This window comes from Oncorhynchus kisutch, linkage group LG2 (genome assembly GCF_002021735.2).
Source record: "Oncorhynchus kisutch isolate 150728-3 linkage group LG2, Okis_V2, whole genome shotgun sequence".
NCBI lineage: Eukaryota > Metazoa > Chordata > Actinopteri > Salmoniformes > Salmonidae > Oncorhynchus > Oncorhynchus kisutch.
Genome location: NC_034175.2, coordinates 65783114 through 65795968, shown reverse-complemented (window position 1 = coordinate 65795968; position 12855 = coordinate 65783114). Strand labels below are relative to the sequence as shown.

The 12855-nt window shown below is 43.6% G+C and overlaps 1 protein-coding gene across 4 annotated transcripts in view; it reads right to left on the bottom strand.

Moving 5' to 3' along the window:
• il1rapl1a (interleukin 1 receptor accessory protein-like 1a) overlaps window positions 1-12855 on the bottom strand; it is a 460647-nt gene that overhangs the window by 311184 nt on the left and 136608 nt on the right. The window lies entirely within an intron of this gene.

The following is a 12855-nucleotide window of genomic DNA, read 5'->3' as shown; positions in this document are numbered from 1 at the left end:
CAGAGAAACACAGAATAGTACAGCAACCAAATCCAAATCAAATCAAATTGTATTGGTCATATACATATGGTTAGCAGATGCTATTGCGAGTGTAGCGAATTGCTTGTGATTCTAGTTCCGATAGTGCAGTAATATCTAACAAGTAATCTAACAATTCCCCAACAACTACCTAATACACACAAATCTAAGTAAAGGGATAGAATAAGAATATATACATATATATATAAATATATGGATGAGTGATGACCGAGCGGCATAGGCAAGATGCAATAGATGTGATAAGAGATAAGTAATGCAAGACATGTAAACATTAATAAAGTGGCATTATTAAAGTGACTAGTGACCCATTTATTAAAGTGGCCAATGATTTCAAGTCTGTATGTAGGCAGCAGCCTGTATTAGTGATGGCTGTTTAACAGTCTGATGGCCTTGAGATAGAAGCTGTTTTTCAGTTTCTCGGTCCTAGCTTTGATGCACCTGTACTGACCTTGCCTTGTGGATGGTAGCTGGGTGAACAGGCAGTGGCTCGGGTGGTCATTGTCCTTGATGATCTTTTTGGCCTTCCTGTGACATCAGGTGCTGTAGGTGTCCTGGAGGGCAGGTAGTTTGCCGCCGGTGATATGTTGTGCAGACCGCACCACCCCCTGGAGAGCCCTGCGGCTGTGGGTGGTGCAGATGCCGTACCAGTTGATGATACAGCCCAACAGGATGCTCTCAATTGTGCAATTCTGCAAAAGTTTGTGAGGGTTTTAGGTGACAAGCCAAATTTCTTCAGCCTCCTGAGGTTGAAGAGGCGCTGTTGCGTCAACTTCACGACACTGTCTGTGTGAGTGGACAATTTCAGTTTCTCCGTGATGTGCACGCCAAGGAACTTAAAACTTTACACCTTCTCCACAGCTGTCCCATCAATGTGGATAGGGGGGTGCTCCCTCTGCTGTTTCCTGAAGTCCATGATCATCTCCTTTGTTTTGTTGACGTTGAGTGAGAGGTTGCTTTCTTGACACCACATTCCGAGTGCCCTCACCTCCTCTCTGTAGGCTGTCTTGTCGTTGTTGGTAATCAAGCCCACTAATGTTGTGTCGTCTGCAAACTTGATGATTGAGTTGGAGGCATTCTTGGCCACGCAGTCATGGGTGAACAGGGAATACAGGAGGGGGCTGAGCACGCACCCATTATGGGCCCCAGTGTTGATCCTACCTATCCTACCTTCACCACCAGGGGGCTGCCAGTCAGTAAGTCCAGGACCCAATTACACAGGGCGGGGATCAGACCCAGGATCTCAAGCTTAATGATGAGCTTGGAGGGTACTATGGTGTTGAATTCTGAGCTGTAGTCAATGAGCAGCATTCTTACATAGGTATTTATCTTGTCCAGATGGGATAGGGCAGTGGTCAGTGTGATGGCGATTGCATCATCTGTGGACCTATTTGGACGGTATGAAAATTGAAGTGGGTCTAGGGTGACAGGTAAGGTGGAGGTGATCCTTGACTAGTCTCTCAAAGCACTTCATGATGACAGAAGTGAGTGCTATGGGGCGGTAGTCATTTAGTTCAGTTATCTTTGCCTTCTTGGGTACAGGAACAATGGTGGCCATCTTGAAGCATGTGGGGACAGCAGAGTGGGATAGGGAGAGATTGAATATGTCCGTAAACACACCAGCCAGCTAGTCTGCGCATGCTCTGAGGACGCAGTTAGGGATGCCGTCTGAGCCGGCAGCCTTGTGAGGGTTAAGACATTTAAATGTCTTACTCACTTACTCAATATGCTGATTGTATTTAGGAATCCTTGTTTTCAAATGTGCTTCGTTAAGATCCCCAGCTACAATAAACAGCCTTAGGATATATGGTTTCCAGTTTGCATAGAGTCCAGTGAAGTTCTTTGAGGGCCGTCGTGGTATCAGCTTGAGGGGGGATATACACGGTTATGACAATAACCGCCGAGAATTCTCTTGGGAGATAATATGGTCGGCATTTGATTGTAATGAATTCTAGGTCAGATTAACAAAATGACTTGAGTTCCTGTATGTTGTTACGATTACACCATGAGTCGTTAATCATGAAGCATACACCACCGCCCTTCTTCTTCCCAGAGAGATGTTTATTTCTGTCGGAGCGACGCATTAAGAATCCCGGTGGCTGTACCGACTCCGAAAACGTACGCCAAGAGATCCATGTTTCCGTGAAACAGTGTGTTACAATCCCTGATGTCTCTCTGGAAAGAAACCTTGCCCTACTTTCGTCTACGTTGTTACCTAGAGACTGGGAATTGGCGAGTAGTATACTCAGAAGCGGTGGGTGGTGTGCACGCCTCCAAAGTCTGACCAGGAGGACGCTCCACACAGCTGTCTACCCAGAGAAACACAGAGTAGTATAGCCACCACACAGCTGTCTCTAAGGCTCCCAATGAGGGGTTAGTTTATCTGGGGCGGCAGGTAGCCTAGTGGTTAGAGAGTTGGGCCAATAACCTAAAGGTAAAAATCTGCCACTGAACAAGGCAGTTAACCCACTATTCCTAGGCTGTCATTGTAAATAAGAATTTGTACTTAATTAACTGACCTGCCTAGTTAAATAAAAAATATCATACACTCCACAGAGTTCAGAAATGCACACAACCTTCACATTTTGACCAGGACTTCGCAGGGATTATTTGTGATATTTCTGGGGAAAAATGCTTGATTTTGCACGGCAATATGGGATGATTTTGCACGGCTATATGGGATGATTTTGCACGGCAATATGGGATGATTTTGCACGGCAATATGGGATGATTTTGTTCAAGTTGTTGCAAAAATGTGATGACGAAAGAAAAGTTTGTTTACGTGTGGCTTGTTTGAACCATATTATGTGGTAAATGTGTGGTGATTGGGTGAAATTACGAGCCCTCCTTTGGTACTCCGGTGATGCGTCAGTTTTATTCAATACAATTGCGATGATTTTACTGTTTTATGTGAAAATAGAGTGTTGGTTGGACAATATGTGGGCAATTGTTGAATTTGCTAATAGAATTGTGATCGCAGCATCGCGGAATCCTGGAGGGATTGTTACAGTCCTACAGGGTGGTCTGCATTGGGTTTACACTGGCACACACTGTATAAAGGTAAATAGGCGCGCACACTCATACACACTCACATAGACACACACACACACACACACACATACACACACACACACACACACACACACACACACACACACTCGTGCACACTCATACACACACAGACACACACACACTCATACACACTCATACACACACACACAAACACACACACATACACTCATACACTCATACACACTCAGACACACACAGACACACACACACTCATACACACTCATACACACACAGACACACACACACTCATACACACTCATACACACACACACACACACAAACACACACACATACACTCATACACACTCAGACACACACAGATACACACACACTCATACACACTCATACACACACAGACACACACACACTCATACACACTCAGACACACTACACATGAATAAATATGAATTCAAGTAAATAAAAGGAGAGCAGAGCAGAAAAATAATCCTGTTAAAGATAAACAGCACGGTTCCTTTTTCTCTCTCTCTCTCTCTCTCTCTCTCTCTCTCTCTTTTCGTTCCTCTCTCCCTGTCTTCCTCTCTCTCTCTCCATCTTTCCCTTTCCATTCTGTTTCTGTGTTATCCACTCTCTCTCTCTCTCCCTCTTTTCATCCCTCTCTCCCTGTCTTTCTCTCTCTCTCCATCTTCCCCTTGCCATTCTGTTTCTGTGTTATCCACTCTCTCTCTCTCCCTCTTTTCATCCCTCTCTCCCTGTCTTCCTCTATCTCTCTCCATCTTCCCCTTTCCATTCTGTTTCTGTGTTATCCACTCTCTCTCTCTCTCCCTCTTTTCATCCCTCTCTCCCTGTCTTTCTCTCTCTCTCCATCTTCCCCTTTCCATTCTGTTTCTGTGTTATCCACTCTCTCTCTTTCCCCTTCTCCATTTCAAACCCAACCATATTTCCAATCTCCTTCCCTTCTCTCCTTCTTCCATCCTCCCTTCATTTACTCACTACCTCATCCTATCCCTCTCTCCCCTCTTCATGTCATAGCAGCCATATTCTCCATCTCCTTCTCTCTTGACCGTTTCCTCTGTCCTCTCCAGTGCAGAACTAAACACAGATTCATGAGGGGAGGCAGAACAGTCAGTCAAGCAGAGAAATAGATGCGAGCAGAGCTGCACACACAGAGTGGACGTGGTTACAGAGAGAGTTTGGGAGCTGGCTGCTATCATAGTGTAGAAGTCTACAGTATAGATATTTGGACCGTACCTCACCCCCCTCTCTCTCATCACCCCCTCCCCATCCACACAAACGTGGATGTGTCAATCAAACAGCAGTAAGCCAGGCAGGAAATTGACTCATCTTTTACTTCAACTCTGTCTGTCTAAGCCAATAACGTCTTCTCACTGAGGTCAAGCTGCTTTCACTAATCTCAATATGGAAATGTCTGCCTCTCTCTCCCTCCCCAAATACAAACCAGCAAACTACAAACCTAACTGATGATAAAACTCAGGTTAGAGTTTCGGCCATCTAGAGTTGCGGCCAGATATATTGGCACCCTTGCACTTTTCTTAAAGAATTTCTTATTTCTTGAAAAATACGTTGCGCGAGTTTGAGCGTCCGGGTGTTTATATGCTGACCTCACGCCTCAACAAGCTTCTGATTGGTCAGTGTCAGTACTCCTGGCCACCATTGATTATCAGATCTGTGAAGAAAACCTCTGCACGAGCTCAACCATCCACATAAAGAGATACACGTGCAATTATTGAACTGGGAACATTTTCACACTCTGAGAAATTGTACAGCATGATGTCACAATCAGAACGATTGGGAACTATTTCACACTGGGAAGATTTTTACATGACGCCCTCCACCAACTGCTGTTTTCAGCTCTCACCGTAGGTTATTGATGTGGTTCAGATCTGGACCCTTCGCTGGCCACTACAGAACAGTCCAGCGCTTCTTCTTGATCCATTCCAGAGTGATCTTCCGTGAGTGTTTGTGGTTGTTGTCCTGCTGGAAGACCCACAACCTCAACAGGGATCACGTTTTTGGACACCGGGTTGAACGCTAAGGAAGACATTTGTGATGTAGCTTCCTGGTTCATGCTAACAACGGTCCCTCATTCTCTACCCTCCTTTTACTCTCTATCCCTCTCTCATCACCCCTTCCCCATCCACAAATGTGGATCTAACAACTGTCCCTCTTCCTATACCCTCCTTTTACTCTCTATCCCTCTCTCATCACCCCCCTCCCCGTCCACAAACGTGGATGTGTCAATCAAACAGCAGTAAGCCAGGCAGGAAATTGACTCATCTTTTACATCAACTCTGTCTGTCTAAGCCAATAACGTCTTCTCACTGAGGTCAAGCTGCTTTCACTAATCTCAATATGGAAATGTCTGCCTCTCTCTCCCTCCCCAAATACAAACCAGCCAACTACAACCCTAACTGATGATAAAACTCAGGAAATGGTAAAGGTTAACAGAGTGTGTGTGTGTATATCAGTAGTACTGATATTTGGGAGTCTCGGCCATGTACATCAGTGCCTGGCCTTCGGAATGCAGGCCTGCATAAGACAAAGACAAAGCAGTTAGTGAGGTACTGCTCTGTGTCAGCTGTCATGGGTAGCCTTGCTGGGTGGAGAAGAAGGTGCTTTCTGTCCATATATCCTTCTCGACGGTAATGTGATTTGTGAATTAAAATAAAGTATTTAAAATGTGTGTGTTTACTGCAATCAAAAGCTCTAGCCTTGTGCATGCTACCATGCTAAGGAAGAGAGTTTCTTGGTTCATGCTTAACATTAACTTTCTTTTAACTTTCTCTACCCCTCTGTTTACTCTCCTATCAATTCAATTCAAAGGGCTCTATTGGCATGGGAATCATATGTTTACATTTCCAAAGCAAGTGAAATAGATAATAAACAAAAGTGAAATAAACCATAAAAAATGAACAGTAAGTATTACAGTAAATATTACACAAGTTCCAAAAGAACAAAGACATTTATAATGTCATATTATGTCTATATACAGTGTTGTAATGATGTGCAAATAGTTCAAGTGCAAAAGGGAAAATAAATAAATATAAATATGGGATGTTTTTACAATGGTGTTTGTTCTTCACTGGTTGCCCTTTTCTTGTGGCAACAGGTCACAAATCTTGCTGATGTGATGGCACACTGTGGTATTTCACCCAGTAGATATGGGAGATAATCGACATTGGATTTGTTTTAGAATTCTTTGTGGGTCTGTGTAATCTGAGGGAAATATGTGTCTCTGATATGGTCATCTGGCAGGAGGTTAGGAAGTGCAGCTTAGTTTCCACCTCATTTTGTGTGCACATGGCCTGTCTCTTTTGAGAGCCAGGTCTGCCTATGGCGGCCTTTCTCAATAGCAAAGCTATGCTCACAGTCTGTACTTAGTCCTATCTCTACTCTCTCTCTTTCTCTCTCAAGCATCTGCGCTTCTCACTGTAGTTGTACACTTCAAGGTACATAATTGTACCTTTGCAGTTTGTACCTTAAAAGAGCCAATAGTGTACCTTAGAGGACAAGGTGGTACAGGTACAAAAGCAAACATTTGGAAAAGGTACAAATGTCTTTTTATAGGGTCTCCAATCAAAAATGCATCTTTTGACCACTGGGTAAAATAATATGTTAACTGTGCAGATAATCTTTTACGAAAACCAATGGTCCAAACATGTCATGTCTATCATAATCTGTTTAAAAGTTATTGGAGTTTTTACCTTTGTAGGATGGTTAGAATTAGGGGATCTAAATTAACAGAGGCCTGAGAAAAAAAGTGGTCAAAAATGTTGAAAATCACATCGTGCCAGCTAGGCTGGATGCTGGGCAAGAATTGAGGCTACTGGCTACCTGACAGGTTCACTTTCCCATTTAACTCGTCATCCTTCTTCTCAAATTCACAAGACATAAAACAATATATAATGGGGCAAAAAAGTACTATATTTAGTCTGCCACCAATTGTGCAAGTTCTCCCACTTAAAACGATGAGAGAGGCCTGTAATTTTCATCATAGGTACACTTAAACTATGACAGGCAAAATGAGAAAAAAAATCCTGAAAATCACATTGTAGGATTTTTTATGAATACAGGAGAGGGCTCAGAATGCACCCTTGTGGGGCACCAGTGTTGAGGATCAGCGGGGTGGAGATGTTGTTACCTACCCTCACCACCTGGGGGCGGCCCGTCAGGAAGTCCAGTACCCAGTTGCACAGGGCGGGGTTCGAGACCCAGGGTCTCGAGCTTGATGATGAGTTTGGACGGTACTATGGTGTTAAATGCTGAACTGTAGTCGATGAACAGAATTCTCACATAGGTATTCCTCTTGTCCAGATGGGTTAGGGCAGTGTGCAGTGTGGTTGCGATTGCGTCGTCTGTGGACCTATTGGGGCGGTAAGCAAATTGGAGTGGGTCTAGGGTGTCATGTAGGGAGGAGGTGATATGGTCCTTGACTTGTCTCTCAAAGCACCTCATGATGATGGAAGTGAGTGCTACAGGACGGTAGTCGTTTAGCATTCTTGGGAACAGGACGTCTGCAGGGTGGCCCTCTTGCTTCTGCGTGTAAATCAGCTAGAAAGATGTGTCGGCATCGAGTAATTGTCTCTGGCCCCCTCCCAGTTAGGGGGAGTGATGAGCTCTACAGCAGAGTCTCACAACTCAATCGCTGGTTTACAACTGTTTTTTGCCCCTCCCAAAAGATAGAATTTGTAGATAATTGGCCCTCTTTCTGGGACTCACCCACAAACAGAACCAAGCCTGACCTGCTGAGGAGTGGCGGACTCCATCCTAGCTGGAGGGGTGCTCTCATCTTATCTACCAACATAGACAGGGCTCTAACTCCTCTAGCTCCACAATGAAATAGGGTGCAGGCCAGGCAGCAGGTAGTTAGCCAGCCTGCCAGCATAGTGGAGTCTGCCACTAGCACAGTCAGTGTAGTCAGCTCAGCTATCACCATTGAGACCGTGTCTGTGCCTCGACCTAGGTTGGGCAAAACTAAACATGGCGGTGTTCGCCTTAGCAATCTCACTAGGATAAAGACCACTTCCAATCCTGTCATTATTGAAAGAGATCATGATACCTCACATCTCAAAATAGGGCTACTTAATGTTAGATCCCTTACTTCAAAGGCAATTATAGTCAATGAACTAATCACTGATCATAATCTTGATGTGATTGGCCTGACTGAAACATGGCTTAAGCCTGATGAATTTACTGTGTTAAATGAGGCCTCACCTCCTGGCTACACTAGTGACCTTATCCCCCGTGCATCCCGCAAAGGCGGAGGTGTTGCTAACATTTACGATAGCAAATATCAATTTACAAAAAAAAATGACGTTTTCGTCTTTTGAGCTTCTAGTCATGAAATCTATGCAGGCTACTCTATCACTTTTTATAGCTACTGTTTACAGGCCTCCTGGGCCATATACAGCGTTCCTCAGTGAGTTCCCTGAATTCCTATTGGACCTTGTAGTCATAGCAGATAATATTCAAATTTTTGGTGACTTTAATATTCACATGGAAAAGTCCACAGACCCAATCCAAAAGGCTTTCGGAGCCATCATCGACTCAGTTGGTTTTGTCCAACATGTCTCTGGACCCACTCACTGTCACAGTCATACTCTGGACCTAGTTTTGTCCCATGGAATAAATGTTGTGGATCTTAATGTTTTTCCTCATAATCCTGGACTATCGGACCACCATTTTATTACGTTTGCAATTGCAACAAATAATCTGCTCAGACCCCAACCAAGGAACATCAAAAGTCGTGCTATAAATTCACAGACAACACAAAGATTCCTTGATGTCCTTCCAGATTCCCTCTGTCTACCCAAGGACGCCAGCGGACAAAAATCAGTTAACCTCATAACTGAGGAACTCAATTTAACCTTGCGCAATACCCTAGATGCAGTTGCACCCCTAAAAACTAAAAACATTTCTCATAAGAAACTAGCTCCCTGGTACACAGAATATACCCGAGCTCTGAAGCAAGCTTCCAGAAAATTGGAACGGAAATGGCGCCACACCAAACTGGAAGTCTTCCGACTAGCTTGGAAAGACAGTACCGTGCAGTACCGAAGAGCCCTTACTGCTGCTCGATCATCCTATTTTCTAATTTAATTAAGGAAAATAAGAACAATCCGAAATTCCTTTTTGATACTGTCGCAAAGCTAACTAAAAAGCAGCATTCCCCAAGAGAGGATGGCTTTCACTTTAGCAGTGATAAATTCATGAACTTCTTTGAGGAAAAGATTATGATTATTAGAATGCAAATTACAGACTCCTCTTTAAATCTGTGTATTCCTTCAAAGCTCAGTTGTCCTGAGTCTGCACAACACTGCCAGGACCTAGGATCAAGAGAGACGCTCAAGTGTTTTAGTACTATATCTCTTGACACAATGATGAAAATAATCATGGCCTCTAAACCTTCAAGCTGCATACTGGACCCTATTCCAACTAAACTACTGAAAGAGCTGCTTCCTGTGCTTGGCCCTCCTATGTTGAACATAATAAACGGCTCTCTATCCACCGGATGTGTACCAAACTCACTAAAAGTGGCAGTAATAAAGCCTCTCTTGAAAAAGCCAAACCTTGACCCAGAAAATATTTAAAAAACTATCGGCCTATATCGAATCTTCCATTCCTCTCAATTTCTTTTGAAAAGGCTGTTGCGCAGCAACTCACTGCCTTCCTGAAGACAAACAATGTATACGAAATGCTTCAGTCTGGTTTTAGACCCCATCATAGCACTGAGACTGCACTTGTGAAGGTGGTAAATTTCATTTTAATGGCATCGGACCGAGGTTCTGCATCTGTCCTCGTGCTCCTAGACCTTAGTGCTGCTTTTGATACCATCGATCACCACATTCTTTTGGAGAGATTGGAAACCCAAATTGGTCTACACCGACAAGTTCTGGCCTCGTTTAGATATTATCTGTCGGAAAGATATCCGTTTGTCTCTGTGAATGGCTTGTCCTCTGACAAATCAACTGTAAATGTCGGTGTTCCTCAAGGTTCCGTTTTAGGACCACTATTGTTTTCACTATATATTTTACCTCTTGGGGATGTTATTCGAAAACATAATGTTAACTTTCACTGCTATGCGGATGACACACAGCTGTACATTTCAATGAAACATGGTGAAGCCCCAAAATTGCCCTTGCTAGAAGCATGTGTTTCAGACATAAGGAAGTGGATGGCTGCAAACTTTCTACTTTTAAATTGGGACAAAACAGAGATGCTTGTTCTAGGTCCCAAGAAACAAAGAGATCTTATTGAATCTGACAATTAATCTTAAAGGTTGTACAGTCGTCTCAAATAAAACTGTGAAGGACCTCGGCGTTACTCTGGACCCTGATCTCTCTTTTGAAGAACATATCAAGACCATTTCAAGGACAGCTTTTTTCCCATCTACGTAACATTGCAAAAATCAGAAACTTTCTGTCCAAAAATGATGATGATGAACAGTCTGCCTACCCATGTCAGAGACGCAAACTCGGTCTCAACCTTTAAGTCTTTACTGAAGACTCATCTCTTCATCTCTCATATGATTGAGTGTAGTCTGGCCCAGGAGTGGGAAGGTGAACGGAAAGGCTCTGGAGCAACGAACCGCCCTTGCTGTCTCTGCCTGGCCGGTTCCCCTCTTTCCACTGGGATTCTCTGCCTCTAACCCTATTACAGGGGCTGAGTCACTGGCTTACTGGGGCTCTCTCATGCCGTCCCTGGAAGGGGTGCGTCACCTGAGTGGGTTGATTCACTGATGTGGTCTTCCTGTCTGGGTTGGCGCCCCACCTTGGGTTGTGCCAAGGCGGAGATCTTTGTGGGCTATACTCAGCCTTGTCTCAGGATGGTAAGTTGGTGGTTGAAGATATCCCTCTAGTGTTGTGGGGGCTGTGCTTTGGCAAAGTGGGTGGGGTTATATCCTTCCTGTTTGGCCCTGTCCGGGGGGTGTCCTTGGATGGGGCCACAGTGTCTCCTGACCCCTCCTGTCTCAGCCTCCAGTATTTATGCTGCAGTAGTTTATGTGTCGGGGGGCTAGGGTCAGTTTGTTATATCTGGAGTACTTCTCCTGTCCTATTCGGTGTCCTGTGTGAATTTAAGTGTGCTTTCTCTAATTCTCTCTTTCTCTCTTTCTTTCTCTCTCTCGGAGGACCTGAGCCCTAGGACCATGCCCCAGGACTACCTGACATGAGGACTCCTTGCTGTCCCCAGTCCACCTGGCCGTGCTGCTGCTCCAGTTTCAACTGTTCTGCCTTATTATTATTTGACCATGCTGGTCATTTATGAACATTTGAATATCTTGGCCATGTTCTGTTATAATCTCCACCCGGCACAGGCAGAAGAGGACTGGCCACCCCACATAGCCTGGTTCCTCTCTAGGTTTCTTCCTAGGTTTTGGCCTTTCTAGGGAGTTTTTCCTAGCCACCGTGCTTCTACACCTGCATTGCTTGCTGTTTGGGGTTTTAGGCTGGGTTTCTGTACAGCACTTTGAGATATCAGCTGATGTACGAAGGGCTATATGAATCAATTTGATTTGATTTGAACACGTTTAATTGTTTTACTCACGTCGGCTGCAGTGAAGGAGAGTCCACAGGTTCTGGTAGCGGGCCGTGTCAGTGGCACTGTATTGTCCTCAAAGAATAAGTTTTTTAGTCTGTCTGGGAGCAAGACATCCTGGTCCGCGACGGGGCTGGTTTTCTTTTTGTAATCCGTGATTGACTGTAGACCCTGCCACATACCTGTTGTGCCTGAGCCGTTGAATTGCATTTACAACATTAAAAATGTCTACACTGTATTTCTGACCAATTTGCTGTTATTTTAATGGACAAAAAATAGTTTTTCTTTCAAAAACAAGGACATTTCTAAGTGATCCCAAACTTTTGAACCATAGTGTACATATGCAAGTCACATTATGCTGGCTTGCAAAGTGAAATGCAATTCCTATTGGAATCCAGACAGAGTTGGGATATACAATTCCTATTGTTATCCAGACAGAGTTAGGAAATACAATTAGTTTTACTTTTATTAATCACCCATAACCTGCATTTAAAATGACTGCCAATTATATGTATTTGTTAAAATGAGACTACCTAAACCATCTAAACTGGAACAACTATCTCAGTAACAGGTGCATTAAGTCCACTAATAGATTGTATTAGTTTAGAATAATGTTATTTAGAGAGCCTTCAGAAAGTATTCACAGGATTGACTTTGTCCACATTCAGTTGTGTTACAGCCTGTATTTCTCATTTATTAAACATAGATTTTTTTTGTCAGCGGCCTACACACAATACCCTATAATGTCAAAGTGGAATCGTGTTTTTTTTACATTTTTACAAATGAATTACAATTAAAATCTGAAATGTCTTCAGTCAATAAGTATTCAAACCCCTTGGTTATGGCAATCCTATATAAGTTCAGGAGTAAAAATGTGCTTAACAAGTCACATACTAGGTTGCATGGACTTTACATTGAACCTGGTTGGTTAGCTACCTACAGATTAATGAAGGGTAGTAACGTCATGTGTTGGGATTATGGTTCAGAGTTGAGCTAGCTAGCTACATGTCTTAGCCTTTTTGGGATAGGGGGAGCATTTTCAATTTTGGATGAATAGCGTGCCCAGAGTGAACTGCCTCCTACTCTGTCCCAGATGCTAATATATGCATATTATTATTAGTATTGGATAGAAAACACTCTGAAGTTTCTAAAATTGTTTGAATGATGTCTGTGAGTATAACAGAACTCATATAGCAGGCGAAAACCTGAGAAAATTCCAACCAGGAAGTGGGA